This window comes from Lissotriton helveticus, chromosome 4_1 (assembly GCF_964261635.1).
Source record: "Lissotriton helveticus chromosome 4_1, aLisHel1.1, whole genome shotgun sequence".
Lineage (NCBI taxonomy): Eukaryota > Metazoa > Chordata > Amphibia > Caudata > Salamandridae > Lissotriton > Lissotriton helveticus.
Genome location: NC_136063.1, coordinates 285,798,568 through 285,814,906, shown reverse-complemented (window position 1 = coordinate 285,814,906; position 16,339 = coordinate 285,798,568).

Here is a 16,339-nt window from a genome sequence, read left to right as displayed (position 1 = left end):
TGCTGTGTCCACCCCCTGGGGTACCAGGGAGGACAAAACTGGGTTTACTGAGCAAGAGAGACATTCTGAACAAAGAATTCAAAGGGGAAAAATGGGTATAGGTATGAGACCTAAAACCCCAGCACTTTAGATTACTTCTGTACTAAGAGGACCCTGCCAAGAAGAAGAGCTATAGAGCTGCCCGGAGGAGTACTGCCTGTTTGCTGTGTGTTGCTTTGGTGGGCTGTACTGCAGTTGTTGCTTCTGTCTGTGGAAAGACTGGGCTTTAACCTTGCTCTAGTACCCTGCTTAAGAAGATTCTCCATGAGCTTGATGTAGAGCTTGCCTCCGGTTAAGAAGTCTCAGGGACACAAAGACTTCACCTGCAGCATCTTTAAAGTCCATTGCTGGGAGTTCTGACTTTCCTTGTGGTACCACACTCAGTTCTGGGCCCTTTAAGGTTGTTCCTGCTGCAAAGAACTACAAAGAAATGAAGAAGCTTGCAAAATCGATGCTTCGACCTTCTTGTGGCTGTATTTTCTGATGCAGCACCGTCGTGCAGGAGAAAATCCCGACACACAGCTCCGTGCTGCTGAAGAAACCGAGGCAGCACATGTCGGCAGCCCAAAGAATCACCGCATGCCGAGTTCCACTTACCGGTCTCTGAAGTTTGACACCCCCGCACCAACTCTGACGCTGGCCCTGCTGTGCGGCTAAAAGAAACAACGCATTGTAGGACTGCGGCTGACGAGATCGACGCAGCGCCAGTTTGCTGTTGCCACATTGACCTCCAGGGCATCCTGCATTTCCACGCATCGTGCCTGTGCGCCAAGACTCGCTGCTGCAGCATACAAAGACCAGAACCGTCTTGGAATCGACGCATCACTTCCCCCTACAGTCCGGCTTTGATGCATCACTGCACCTGTGTGTAGCAGAACTGTTGCATTGCCTCCTCAAGGACTCAGGAACTGACGGATCGCTGTGTTTTTTTACTCTTCCCTCCTCTGTGGCTAATTTGCCTTGTGGATTTTGATGCATTTGAGGTACTTTGTCTGAAAACCATGCATCTATAGGGTTCTGTTGACAGAATTGCTTGCAACCATTTAAAAGTCATATTTTGAGTTACGTATGTTCATGTTTTGTCGTTTTGGTCTTGTTTGGTTTAGATATAGTTACTTTATTTGTCTAAACTGGTGTGGTGTCCATTTGTAGTGTTTTACTGTGTTACTGTGTGTGTTATATACAAATACTGTGCATGTTGCCTCTGAGATAAGCCTGTCTGATCGTGCCAAGCAACCAAGGGGGTGAGCAGGAGATATCTAACTGTGTAACTCCCTTATCCTGTCTAGAAGGAAGGGTCACTACATGGACAGGGTGTATACCTCTGCCAGCTAGAGACTCCCATTTCTAACTGTCACCAATATTACAAACACGTCTGGTGTCTGTGCTCCATTAATTTTGAAAACGGATGAACCAAAGGTTAACACTGAAAATGGCACTTTTTATGCTTGTCACAAATCCACAACTCTGTAATTGTATGGATGACTGCCTACAATTATGCAATACCAGGCTTCACATAATGGTCAGTAGTTTGAGGATCAAGGTGTGGTTTCCCGTAAAGAGCTAATGGACAACGGCGCGTTTGTGGGCATTCACAAACTTCTCTCTAACCCTTCCCCAGCCTGGAAATGATTGGAGGTTTATTCCAATAAAAGACTGAAATAAATCCTCTTTCAGGATGGGAAGGAAAACATACACTATCGAAATTTGTAGTGGTGCAGTGGGAGGGGTTTCTCGATGGAGAAAAATATTTTTCGACGTAGACGAAAAAATAAAAATATACAATGGACTGCGGGGCATATTATCAAGAAGGGCGTTAAAATTATCGCCGCTTTAGCGACAGCGATATTGGGCTTGATAATATGCCCTGGAGAATTTCAATAGAAGCCCATGTTCACACCCGAACATGGGCTTCTATGGGAATTCACGAGGGTATATTATCAAGCCCATTATTGCCGCTTTAGCGGCAGTTTCCTGCCGCTAAAGCGGCGATAATTTTAACGCTGTGTCTTGATAATATGCCCCTGCATTTCCCCCTGCTTACAATTCTGCATTGGGAAAGTGCATATGTCACATTTTTTTGCCCCAGGCCCTCTGTTTACTGCATTAGCAAGTAAATTAATTCTAACATGCCAAGAAGGCACCCAGCTTTCAGCTGCAACCACCTTTCAACTTATTGATATTGGGCCCGATTCACAGAACTAACTTAAGACAAAATCCTAAACTTACTACCATTTTGGTATTCACAGAAGGCACTTACTCATTTTGGTATTCACAGAAGGCTCTTACTCATTTCGGTATTCACAGAAGTTAGGAGTCCTAACTTTAGGACTCTTAAATGCCTTCTGTGAATACCGAAAGCCTTAAAGTTAGGATTTTTCTCAATTTAGTAGTAGTAAAGTTAGGACTCCTAACTTTAGGACTCCTAAATGCCTTCTGTGAATGCCGAAAGTCTTAAAATTAGGATTTTTCTCAACTTTACTACTACTAAACTGAGAAAAATCCTAATTTTAAGACTTTTGGTATTCACAGAAGGCATTTAGGAGTCCTAAAGTTAGGAGTCCTAACTTTGCTACTACTAAATTGAGAAAAAAATCTAGTTTTAAGACTTTCGGTATTCACAGAAGGCATTTAGGAGTCCTAAAGTTAGCAGTCCTAACTTTACTACTCCTAAACTGAGAACAATCCTAATTTTAAGTCTTTCTGTATTCACAGAAGGCATTTAGGAGTTCTAAAGTTAGGACTCCTAAATTTACTACTACAAAATTGAGAAAAATCCTAATTTTAAGACTTTCGGCATTCACAGAAGGCATTTAGGAGTCCTAAAGTTAGGAGTCCTAACTTTACTACTACTAAATTGAGAAAAATCCTAACTTCAAGACTTTCGGTATTCACAGAAGGCGTTTAAGAGTCCTAAAGTTAGGACTCCTAACTTCTGTGAATACCGAAATGAGTAAGTGTCTTCTGTGAATACCAAAATGAGTAAGTGCCTTCTGTGAATACGAAAATGGTAGTAAGTTTAGGATTTTGTCTTAAGTTAGTTCTGTGAATCGGGCCCATTGTGTTCATGAACACACATTTCACTTTCTGATATGTGTGTAGGGCTGTCCATTTCCTAAAGCTAAATATTTTTGAATGCAGATACATTTTATTCACCAAGTATGGTATGTACATTCAGTGTCAATCTGACATTATTGAATGTCATTTTTTATACTTTCACACAAAAATGTCGCCTCAGGCAAAATGTGCTCATATTTGATCCCAATTAGCTGTTCTTCACGTTTGAGAAACAGCCAGGTGCAGAATGAATGCTAGATTTTGTCTTAATCATCTCACAGGGGTAGTAAGTACTTTTGAATGCTGTGTTTAATTTCCATCTGCAAACATTAGTAATATTCTGTTTTAATTGCTCTAGATTTAGTTGATTACATCTGTTTAAGTACTATAAGGAGATTGCTAATATTTTAATTTACTAATTTACAAGCAAGTCATGACCGTATGCTCAGCACAATTGTTCCAAGAGTCTGCTACTTCGCAATAAGAACTTGTCATGATTTATAGAAATCTCATCCAACACTTTGGGCCAGATGTAGGTAATTCTATTTTACCGACTCATAAATACCGAATTTTACCGATTCGATATTTATGAATCGGTAAAATAGAAGTACCGAGATGTAGGTAAATCCAGATGTGGATTTACCGAATCTTTAAAAGTCGGTATTTACCGATTTGATAAATACCGACCGGTAATGCTCCATTCATTCCTATGGGCTTTAAAGCCCATTGGAATGAATGGGGCGTTACCGGTCGGTATTTACCGAATCGGTAAATACCGATTTTGACAAGGGTGCAGGGGGTGTCACTTTGACACCCTCTAGCACCCCCAAAAAAGGTACGGGGGCCATGTGGCAGGCATACCTGCCCTAAGGGCAGGTCTGCCTGTCATATGGCACAGGTGTGCATGCACACATGTGCATGCACACCTCAATCGGTATTTCACCATCAAATTGAATTTGATGGTAAAATACCGATTTCTTAGGCCTTGTGGGACTCATAAGAGTCCCACCTACATATCAATTTTACCGATTCTGTAAAAATACCGGTCGGTAAATTTACCGACCGGTATATTTACAGAATCGGTAAAATTACCGATTTGCCCAGTTTCTGTCCTCCTACATCTCGGTAGCCAAATACCGGTCGGTAACGGCCGAATTCGGCCGTTACCGACCGGTATTTGGCTACCTACATCTGGCCCTTTGTTCGGCTAAAATATGCCCTTGCAGGAGGTACTACTTTTTACAGGCTTGCCATATAGAGATCTAATGTTATAATACAGATATTTTATGGAAGGATGCACTGAGTGGTCAATGGGTGCGATGGATAAGTCCTGGAATTCTGAGTGTGAGATGCAGACAACCTTCAACCAGGCCAGGAGTGCTCAGTCTATACAGACATTACTGTGTTAAAGACAGATGGAACATGGAAAGAGAAGGCTTTGTACATGTTTCCTCAAAGCAGTAAAGAAAGGGGTATGCAGTGCTTGTTATAGGGCGGTGCGACAGGTGCCGCCGCACCAGATACCGAACTTAGGAGGCACTGCATTTTGAAATTTCTTATGGGGTTAAAAGCACCTGCTACAGAGTTGGTTGTGTGTCTAACAATTCTCACGCAGTAATGAAAATGTCAAGATAACTCTGGTAATTAATGTTCCTGCTGGAGAGCTCTTTCTGTCTATTTGGCTATTTGACTCACCATAAAGTAAAGCAGAGTGTTAATGTGCCTGGTGCTAAGCAAGTGTAACAGAATTGTATTTTATGTAGTAGTTCAGTGGGTTACTGCTTTCGTCTCAGAGATCCTTTAGTTACTTGAAGTTCTGAAGTTACAATCCTTCTAATAAAGCACTGCGAGCTATGAACTGACATCAAAAAGCTGCATGCAACCTGAAAGGCATAGGTTTATGTTTTCCATAGTCATTTGTTATTCTGAGGTTGCTCAAAAAGGGTTTGTTTTGGTAGAAAAAAATAATTATTAGTCAAGCCAACCTCAACCACTGTGTTACCTTTTAACCCAGAGTTTATGTTTCTCCACACCAAGCACTATTAAAATATACTCCCTATCAGTATGGATGACATGTGACTCCTATATTTTGTAGTCCTCATTGTCTCTTGTAACATTTCCTATACATTGATTTACACGCTTGTATGGTTCATTGTCTCTGTATAATGTGCGTGTGATGTAAAGTGCTCTTACATCTTACAGTGGTATGGGTAGCATTATAAAAGAAATGAAATGCATGTTGTAGATGGGCTGTAAAGGGCACCCTTGGAGTGTGGTAGCAAGGGAATCTGTGAAGAAGGTCGTTGGGGGAGCCAGCAAAGACTGTCGCACGGTGTCAACACCAGCACTAAAGCCGGGCCCGGAGGCATGAGGTGCCCTCTGTCAACATGAGGATGAATCCTCTGTAGTATGAAGTGACCAAGATATACATCACTTAGAGCTGAGAGCATCTCTTTGAAATCTCAAGAGTCTTCTCTTTAGGTTGGACTAGACCTGGGAACCGGAAGAAAAGGTGTTCATCCTAAACAGGTAGGTGGAGAACAACAGTGCCTAGACATTGCACAATCATCAGGGTGTGTGTGTGCTGTGATAGTTCTGTGCATCCTTGCACATAAATGATCGGAAGTTCAGTCCTCTAGGAGTAAGCCTTTGCTGTTCTATGAACTTGTTCCAAATCTTTCTTCTGTGGGTGCAAATGGATGAGGTGGAGAGTGTGGAGCGTTTCATCTCACACTCCGGAACTCAGTCGAAAGACCTTGATTCAACTATCAACTGGTCATAAAAGCCACAGAATAAATACAAAGTTCACATGCAAATTATAACAAATACAATAGTTAAAAATATAAAATCACAACAACATAGATATCATAATTAAAGCAGACCTATTTACTTTGGATTGGATTTATTGAGTTTTATAGCAGCAACTATAAAGTTTAGTGTTGCATGGCAAATATCTGGGGAGCCAATGCATTGTAAAAACCTGAAACCCTCTTTATATGAGGTAAAGTGACTGTGCAAAAGTGCTGGATGTAAAAAAATCGAGATCTTATCGGGCAATACAATGTGCAAAACAGCATAAAGTACGCAGTGGACTGAGAGGATACAGCATCACAAGGACACTTTGTGCCCAAGGCGACCCTAGAGCCGGCCAAAGAAAAGGCAACTAAATGATGAATAAAATTTAGTCTTAACCTTGTCAGATAAAATCTGTGCTGCTGATCTTCTATCCAAGTTAAATAGGAATACATTTTGTGACCATTAAAAATGTGCATAAAATGTATGGTAGCACTTGAGGTGTGAGACTTTTTAATTCTGCTTTCTTCTCTAAAAGAGGCAAACACCTGTTTAACCCTTCTTTTTTTCTGAGGGTCTATGCCTTCTGTGGAGTCAAAAATGGTCTCAGAAGTATAGAAAAACATTTTTAACATATGCCATCCATAAAATGGCATTTATGTTATCTAGGTTTAAACAGTCACTCAGAACTTCCCTTGAAAAAGTCGCACAGTCAGTGCTCCACAATTTTACCCATAATAATAAAGGGGCTTTAGCAGGTCATTATAAAAGATTTCTGATGATTTACCTTAAGATGTAGGTTATTCATAAAATCATTAAAACCCTTTAATAAGCTTTGAAAACCATTAGCAGTAAGCCCCGGGAAAACGGCGTCATTCGCTTACAAAAGAACTGGGACTGCACATAAGCCGATTCTCGGGATGTCTTTAATACAAGACCCTAAAAAAGTATCAAAGGAGGGAAAAAAAGGAGCCAGAATGCATCCCAACCTCACTCTTCTGTTCACCCTTATGGGATTTGTGTTACCCCATTCAATGTATAAGCACGTTAATTGTTGTTTCACAATGCAAATCCTAGCAGGAAAGAATCCACACCAGCCTGATCCATTAAATTTCCATATTTTCTTCCTATCAACTCAGTTAAAGGCACAGGAGAGGTCCATAAACGCCATGTGAAGGGCACCTCTCCTTGCCTTGACATACTTTCCCCAGATAAGTTTTAAATGTAGGGCTTGCTCTACAGTCCCTAACCTGGGGCGAAAACCATATTGGAAAGGTGAAAAAATAGGAAGTGGAGCCTTCCCAATCCTCCAATTTGTCTAGAACAACCTGCCCCAGGATTTTAGCGGTGCTATCTATTAATGAACTTGGACGGTAGCAAGCTGGTGAATTTTGGTCGCCCTTTTTTTAAACTTGGAAGAATTTTAACCTCACTGAAGGACTAACTTAAAGTTTCCCTCACTTGTTAAGAGAGGGTCCCAAAAGTAAATATTATATTTAAAAATATCTACTGGGACCCCATCAGGAACTGTGCCCTTGCCACTCACTGCTGTCTGACAGTGGGAAGAACAATAAGGTCAACTAACCAGTCCTCCTTTAGTACCAGGGAGTCAGACCTCCTCTCTTTATCTTTGGCAATTCCCTCTTTCTCTGGGTTAAAACCTGTCGAGAAGTGGTTAAACCAATCATGTTCAAGGATATGGCTCTCAATGCCATTAAGGGGGTTGTCTGTAAACAAAGGCCGATTTACAACCTCCCAAAATAGTCTGTTATTTCTCAGGCTGACTGCTATTTCTACATCTTCCCAGGACTTGGGTCTAATCTTCTGTCTCCTCTTCTCCAGGGTTAGCCTATAATTTCTCCTGGCTGCCCTAATATCTTCTGAGTTTGAAGGACTTTGTTGGTGGTTTGTTTCAACATTTTAAAATCTGCTGAACAGTTAGGGCTAAACCACGAGGTTCCTCGATGTTCTTTCGATGACTTACTAGTATGCATTTCAGATGCTACGAATTTGCAAATCTTCATAAAACCCTCCAGAATCTTCTCTGCGGCAATGTCCTGGGAGAGACAGCTAGTAATACCGTTAGAGGTTTTACTAATCAGATTATTGAAAAACGTATCAGGGTTAATATTCCTCCAATTAATTTGGGCCCCTTTGGTAGCTGTATAGTTCACGAGATTCAAAGTTTCAAAGCATAGAGAAATAGGGTTGAGATCGCTAAAAGGAAGCGGGCATACCTCATACTCCAGAAGTTGATCTGTGAGGTCAGCTGTTAAAAGGACAAAATCTATTGTACTCCCCTTGCCTCTCCCTGTAAACGTATGGTGTCGCCATGAGGGTGCTAATCTTTGGCAAAAATCTGATTTTGGGTTAATATTAGCCGATTTAGGGATTTACCATACGCTGAATGTTTTAAATGATTTATAGCATACCCATTTAAATTTGAGAACCCACAGGTACATTTGCCACTATCAGGACATTTAATGATATTTAAATCTCCTGCCCATATAATTGAGCTTACAATTGACCGGTGTCTTTCCACCATATCTGACAAAATCCTACCCAATTTGTGTACAATCTTCACAGGTTGTATGGTAAAATAATTGAAATAATGATTTACAATAACCACATTTAACAAATGACCCACTTGTAATGACAACATTTAATAACATGGCCTAGATGTTATGACTTTCAATGTCAGGTTTTTGATAGCGCATGAGACAAAGGTAGCCATTCCTCCCTTGCCCCTTCCTGCGGTGATAGGGTGGTTTGGGATCAATATTATTTACACCCGTTGATGGTGATAGGCTCAATCACATAGTTTCCTGGCAACACACATCATAGTTTTGAAGGAACGCCAATGAATCTTCATTGTTTGATTTACTCCGAAACCCCGCAAAGTTCCATGAAAGAAATTGCAAACCTTGCCCTCTTGTGATGTCAATCTTTACTTTGTTTGGGATACACTTAGATGGAACAAGAAGGATCTGTTTGAATACAGGCTCCCCTTGAGGAGAAACCCCAAATTGACTGCTCTGGGTCGGGCGTCAATCATTTCCTGTAAGATTTGATAAAATATCAAAGCTGTTGGGGTGGGCAAAGTTCACCCTGAGAGGGAGATTTAGTGGGGGCCTGTTCCTTTGGTTAGTCTGATTGGAAGAGATGTAACCAGGAGGAGCAGGATTGAAAAATCCTAATGGGTAGGCCCTTATCTTACTCAAATTTGGTTGGCTAAATTTAGGTGAGATAACAAAATATGCACAAAACTCTGGGTCCTTAAAATGTAAAACAATGAAATTTCACTGAGGGGCCAACTCATTTTACTCTTTGTGCCATAATTATTTTATCCACAGTCACTGAGACACAGTCTGTGTTCCTCCTACATCAATATGCGGCTTTGTTAATAAGACTTTGGCAGAATTCCTGGGTACTGTTTGAACTCATTGGAGAGGCAATTGTTCCCAAGAATAGAACTACCATTGAGTTGGGGGTACTCTTAGCACAAGTGTTGCAGTTCTTAAGGAAGTCTTTGATTGAATGGGTTTAGTGATGCAGTAGGTAGAGTCCCTGGAGTTAACAGTTTGTCAGTACTTACAAGGCAAATGGATTGTGCAGGGCCATTTCACAAAGCCTTTGCCCCTCAAAAGTGAGAAATACATTTATGAAAACGTTCACTTTCACATGTAATACCTAGGTGTGATGTCGACATTTGGCATGCACAGCTCCATCAAAGTATGGTAAAGTTATAAAAGGTTCCCCATGTATGAGAAGCTGTATGAGTAGAAGTGTTTGTTACCAGGAGAGTGTCAGAGTAGCAGCCATGAAAATTAAATGCAAATGATGTGCCTATGTACTGAGCTTCACTGCTGTGCGTGTTGATAAATATTCACAATCATTTCCCCACATGTAGCTCCACTTCTAAACTTACATCTTAAGCATCAACAGAGAGTATAGTAGAGATGATCAGTATTCCTCATTTTCACAGGAATAGTGCAAGTAGATTTTTTGGTGAAAAGGTAACCGTTGCCAAAGCCACTGGTCTTGTTATTTTTTACATCACATTTGCATGCCCTTTAAAAGCTGCAAACACTTTACCTCTGAATGCTGTAACAGCTAATACCAATAGTAGATGTCCACTGAGTCAAGCACAAGCCATTGCTGCAGCGGGTTAGAGTACAATGAGCCGCCATTCCTTGAGGTACATTGAGACATATATTTGAATATTCGCCTTTGCAAGTCTAGTGATTTAAGCTTGTTTTCTAGAGCCTAGATAAGTATAGAAGTGAATTATGTGGAAAGTGTGAGGAGAGGTGGGGGAGAGGGATACAAGGCCAGCTAGGAAGCATGGTAGTGAAGCCAATGCAACAATGGAAAGAGGATGGGTCATCCACTCCCATGGAGTGCTTCAAGTGGAATGCTGTGTAAACATGCAAAATGAAAAACAGTTCCTTCACATGAGAAGGGGAAGGATACAACTCAGTGAATCAAAAGCTGTTGTGAACTAAATACTCCAGCATAGGGAATAAACCAGAGAATAGGGAGGAAAGTAATAGCATCGGAAGAAAGGAGCTCAGACAATCAAGAAAGCCATCAAACCAAGAGCAAGGAATAGACCCAAAGCCCATTTACATTTATTGGCTAAAGAGATGAAGGAGACGTGCAGAAGACGATGAAACACTGTTAAAGAAAGAACGGAAGCTGGGACTGTGGAGCATCAGCTGGTTTACTATAGAGCTAGGGGAAGAAACTAGACCTGAAAAATACAATGCTGCCTGTGCTTTGGTATGCCACTTAAGTTTGGGTGATGGAACCATGAATGGGCAAGGCCATCACACAGATGATCATCTGCTTCATCTGGCTCTCGCAGATGGAGAGAGTGAAGAGAAAAATGTTGTTCAAGCGCCACAAGAGGGAGATAAAGGAGTGCCAGACATAGCCACAATCCTGAGAGCAGCCTTCATGTGCCTCTGCGTGATCACAAAAGCAATGCAGGCTTCCTGATTATCTACTTCCTCCATCTGCCATCTTGGAGGTGCTTTGAATGGGCATCTGAACTAAGCCAGAGTAATATGGAGAAGGGAAGAGGTTTGTGATGGGTTCACACTAGAAGCAGCAAGTCCAGTCCAGTAGACTCAGAAGACACAAAGCACAAAGAAAAAGACTCCGAGGACTCAAGCACAAGTCCAAGCAAAGAATGTGTCAAGGTGCACTGCACTTTTGCACAGGATCAAATGGGAGTAATGTTATTTTCGTCTCTCACCACACCGTCCAGTGACCACATACATAGGAATATGAGGGCCAGGGGTTGAAGTAGGTAAAGTAAAAAAGGGGTAAAAGAGAAAATAGATACACAGGACTCCACCACTCTGACTTGTCACTTCTAGTGGTCACGGATACAGTCAGGGCAGGAAATAGAAGATATCTACAAGACAAAAATATCATAAGTAAGCTACCGATAAGAGTTCTATGGTCTACTAGAATAGTGTATGTATATACCTTAGCAATATTTCTGTGTAACTTACGCTCTGTATTTTGTGTAAGTCTGGTATTTTAAGAAAAAGCAATGCAATCTGGGTTAGTCACAGCATCAAAAAGCACTGAAATTGGAAGCAAATCAATAGTTAGAGGCTATGGTAATCACTGTGACGCAGTAAGTTTGTGTGCATCACATGTGAACAAAAACATTGCTCATGTAGCAGCAGGAACGGACTGGGACAAAAAATGGGCCCGGGCACCAAACTAAAAGTGGTTCCCATTAGCAAACCAGGGGCCGTATTACATAAAGTGCCCTGAGGGCGCAGTAGGTGTTTGCGCCTGCTTTGTGTGCTCCCAGAGCACTTTGGTATTACAGAAGGGCCGCAGATGCTTCTGCTGCCCCTTCTGTAATACCAATAGCACTGGCACACATAAAGCACCAGCACTATCTTCAAGTGGGCGTTCCCTCATTTGCATGCTGGTGTCCTCCATGCAAATGAGGGAAGCCCCTTGTCCCTGCGCCCGCCCCACATTACTGACATGGGCGCGGAGGCAAAGAAGCCCATAGGAGGGTTCCCCCTGACAGCAGCCCTCTGGAGGGCCGGAAGGGGGTCCTATGGATCCCCCAGGTATCCCCTTGCAGGTGAGTGCAGTCAGTGACTACACCCGCCTGCAAGGGGATCTCTATTCCCCTTTAAAAGTGCAGGCGGGTTGCCGCCTGCACAGTGAAACACGGAGCGGCTTCAAAGCAGCCGCTTCGCACTTCACGTGAATGTGCAATCCCCAGGACAGCACGAGTTGGCAGCTGCCCTGGGGACAGCGCATTCTCCATAATGCGGTGCCTTTTCCTTCATTGTGCCTGGTGCACCTTTTTAAAGCTGTGCCATGCGCAATGAAGGACAATGCGCAGCATGTATAATTCGGCCCCAGATAGCTAAAAAAGTAGTCCACATTTTCACATCAGTCCAGTTTTGACTTTGTAAAGACATGCTGAATGGGTATTTTTCAAGGTATGGTAGTTTTCATACATTTGTGTTTGCTGCAGACAATGCCTGTGGTAACATGAGTTACATCAAGAGTAAAAAACAACCCACCTGGCCTTAAAACTGGTCCACAGACATTAAAAAATAAATGACTCACACACTGATCTGTCAGACCAGCTCATGGGCACTGCCTGATTGTCCTAGAGGGCTGTCCCACACTGTGTAGCAAAAGTGACTAAAGACTTTGTTCAGCTATGAAACTAATGAAATGTGCTACAAACGAATGGAAGAAGAGGAGGAAAAATGTGGGTACTGGAGCAACGCATAAAGGTCTATAGGGTGACAATGCTGCGAGTGTGGGACAGAAATCAGGACGCCTCAAACACAGCAGCCCGTATCATAACTGCCAAGGTGTAGAAAATCTTAAAGTACATGGGTACCAGCACTGAGTCTTAAATGGCAATGGCATGGAGATGTTGGGTCACGCAGTGTGCATGTGGAGTGCCAAACACTTCCCCTATCAGGAAATGAGTGCAAGCAAAACGCGTTGCCAATGCCTATATTGACAGGGAGCCCCTTTTACTCTAGAGAGCCTTGTCTTACCAAAACAAGTCTTAAGGCTAAATTAAGCTGCCTCTGTGGGGTTGCCTACCGCCTGCCAGTTCACTAGTAAGAATGCAATGCTCCTGCCTCGCGCTCGAGTTAGTGGTACTGATCTATCTGCTAAGCCTAGTGTATTTAAGTTAGAGGTCTTCAGACTGTCGGGTGCATCCCTCCTGGGGTGGGTCTGTGTAAACATCAGAGGGGGGCAAGTTCCACAGCAAGATATTATTTGTCCTATATTAAGAAACACATTTGTTTGGTTTGCTGTTATTTACTCACCTTTACCTCTGCCTCCCAGCACATCTGTTTGTAACCCAATGCAATTACTTTTCACCTCGCAAATGTACAACTCAGCCACAGAGAAACAACCTCAAAGTATCATACGTATACACACACACACACACGCACGCACGCACGCACGCACGCACACACACACACACACACACACACACACACACACCCAGTCAGAGACACATACACTTCCAAAGCCCGAGATACTTGTGCATGTGCACCCCCAAACATATTAACCCTCGCCCTCATAAACACAACTGGCATTAGCACAGGAGTGTGAGTGATTGGTTTTGTTCACTCTTGGTGAGGTTGTAAACCAGTCTGAGGGTCAGACAGACCCCTCATCAGCACAGGCTATGTTAGACCTGAACAACCCAGAGGGACACCAGACCGGCAGGCCTTATAGAGCAGAGCCTCTCTGGGCCTCTGGGGGACTAAAGTAAGAGAAGCTGCAGGGCATGGGACACCTGGTGCCGCCTGCCAGGTTTTCCATTTCTGCCTATTTTAGCATCTGTCACATGTGCAAGAGGTGCTTGTCTGTGGCTAGAAGGGAGGAGCTGCAGCCCAAGAGGGCTCCCATAACATGCAACTATACTGACAGGATTGTGTTTGGAAATGCTAATAGGGAATGTGGCGACCTGAAGTTAAACAACCCTGAATGTGTGAATGAAAACCATGTTGAGGAACTTCTGCTGGGATATGACCTTGATGTGTGTTATTCCATTAAGCCTGCTTCAAAGTGCGCACATATTGTCAGATCAGGGACAGAGGCACTGGAATTGCATGATTTGGGGGAGATTAAACAATTTAGTAAAACTGGATACCCGAGATTGTAATGAAGTACTACTTGTTCCAAAAGCTATTACTTTACATTTTGTGGAATAGACCATGGCAGAGGGCAGAGTTGTTATTTTACCTACATTTCTTTTCTAATGGATTTTAGGTTAATTCTAAATAATCCAAATGAGAAGGTTAACATTAAAAACTGCGGGATGTTTATAAGAAAGTGGAGGAGAGGGGCGTTAGCCTTCCTGGCTTAACACCTCTCTCCTCCACTTCTGAAACACAAGGCTGCACCATATTTACAAGAAAGTGGTGCAGCCTTGTGTTTCTCCCTGCGATGGCGCTAAGTTTAGCAACTTAGTGCCAACACAGGCACCCTTGGACCAGAGTGCAAGGATGTCTGCGTGCAGGGGAGGCTTGTTTATGTGTAGGAAAGTGTTCCTGCCCATAAACAATCCTAGAAATGCCACTGTCACTATCTTGCATGCTGCTTCATGCAGCACACATGAAAGTGACAAAATTGCATTTTTTAAAAAGTTTATTTATGTACAGGAAGGGACACCTTCCTGTACATAAACAACCAATGGCATTTTGCTTTTTCCATGTATGCTGCGCAAGGCAACACACATGGAAAAAGCAAAAACGATGAGAAATAATGCATTTCTCCTCATTTCGGTATCTTAAGACCAGTGTTTACCTGGTCTTAATTTTGGCGCTGCCTCCTATGTACACCACCCTTATACTAAGGGAGCACCGTCAAAATGAATGGGTGTAGCCGTGGAACGCACACCACAACACCCACTGCCCACCTCTTTCACGCTAACCATAGTGTGAAAAGGGGCCTTATGTATAAGGCAGCGTTAAGCCACATTAAGTGGCTTAACGCTGCTTTGTACATAAAGCGCAGCCCCTGTCGCCACCACAACATCACATTAGGTGATCTTGTGGTGGTGATAGGGGCTTGAACATATGCCCCAATGTCTACCCTTTTCACAGTTTCCAACTAGACCACCAACTGGGTGGCAGTGATTCTGAAGGAAAGGCCAAGGGCCTCATTTATGAGAAATGACGCATCGCTGCGTGAAAGCAGCGATGCGTCACTTCTCAGTGCGCACTCCTTGCGACAAACCTGATGTGTCATATTTATTGTATGACGCATCATGTCGCAAGGAGTTACAGATACGTCAGTATTCCTGACGTATGTTTAAGCGCAAAAGTGACGCATTGCTGGAGTGTGTCACAAAAGTGACGCAACTCCAGCAATGCGTCCTTTCACATGGGGTTTGCATGTGTCAGTCATACGCCTGGTGTGAGGCAGGCGCAAGATTTTGTCGCAACGGCATCCTAGAAGTGACGCAGTGAAATCTCATAGATTTCACCTTCCTTCACTTCTACAAGGCTTTTTGCGGGGGAATGCCCCCGCTGCATACATTATACCTGACGCAGGTATAATGTAGCGCAGGGGTTTACAAAGTGACGCATCTGCTTAGATGCGTTACTTTGTAAATAGTGCGCAACAGGAGGCATGTTTTACTCCGCCGATGCGCAACAAAAAGTGACGCATCGGAAGCGCAAAAGTGACGCAAGGCCTCATAAATGAGGCCCCAAGTTTGTAGCTTCGCATTGAAATGTCATAATATTGTGTTCCCTGCCCAGATTTCTATTTTTGTGTTTATTTCCAGCATATTTAAATAAAGTGGTAGAGCCAAAATTAGGTGTTAAAGCTCGTGGTGGATTTCTGTCCACCCCACGGAATGTCTCACCCCATTAGTAAATCTGTCAAGGTGTTTTGATAGTACTTCCTGTCTGTATTATGCCTCCTTCCAATCCCTCCCTCTAATATTTTAACACAGCTGTGTGTGGAGCACTCACAGCGATCTTTTGTCTGCCATTAAAAACGAATGACCTTTCTTTATTTACAGTGTGCTTTTTGACTAAAGATGAATAGGAACAAATCATACTCAGTGAAACTGTGTGGGGGGATCATGTCAGTGCGGTGCTTTGCACTATTTGAAGGTGCATTTAGCGCTTCATGCGACTCATCTGCTTTTCCTAAGTGCCAAACAAATAACAAAGGGTAATACTACTCATTTGACTAGTACTCAATTTACTGGTCTATGTTATATGTGGAAAATAACAAAATCACAAGGGAGTTACCCTTCCACCGGAAAAGGGATGGGTTACAATGTCAACAAACAGCAAATTTCCCTTTTCCTTATTTTATCAAGGATAATGATCCTCATGGGTCACTAGATCTTAGTACGCCCTTCCCACCCAACATGAGTATGGTCAATGAGAGAGTTACCAAATGTACT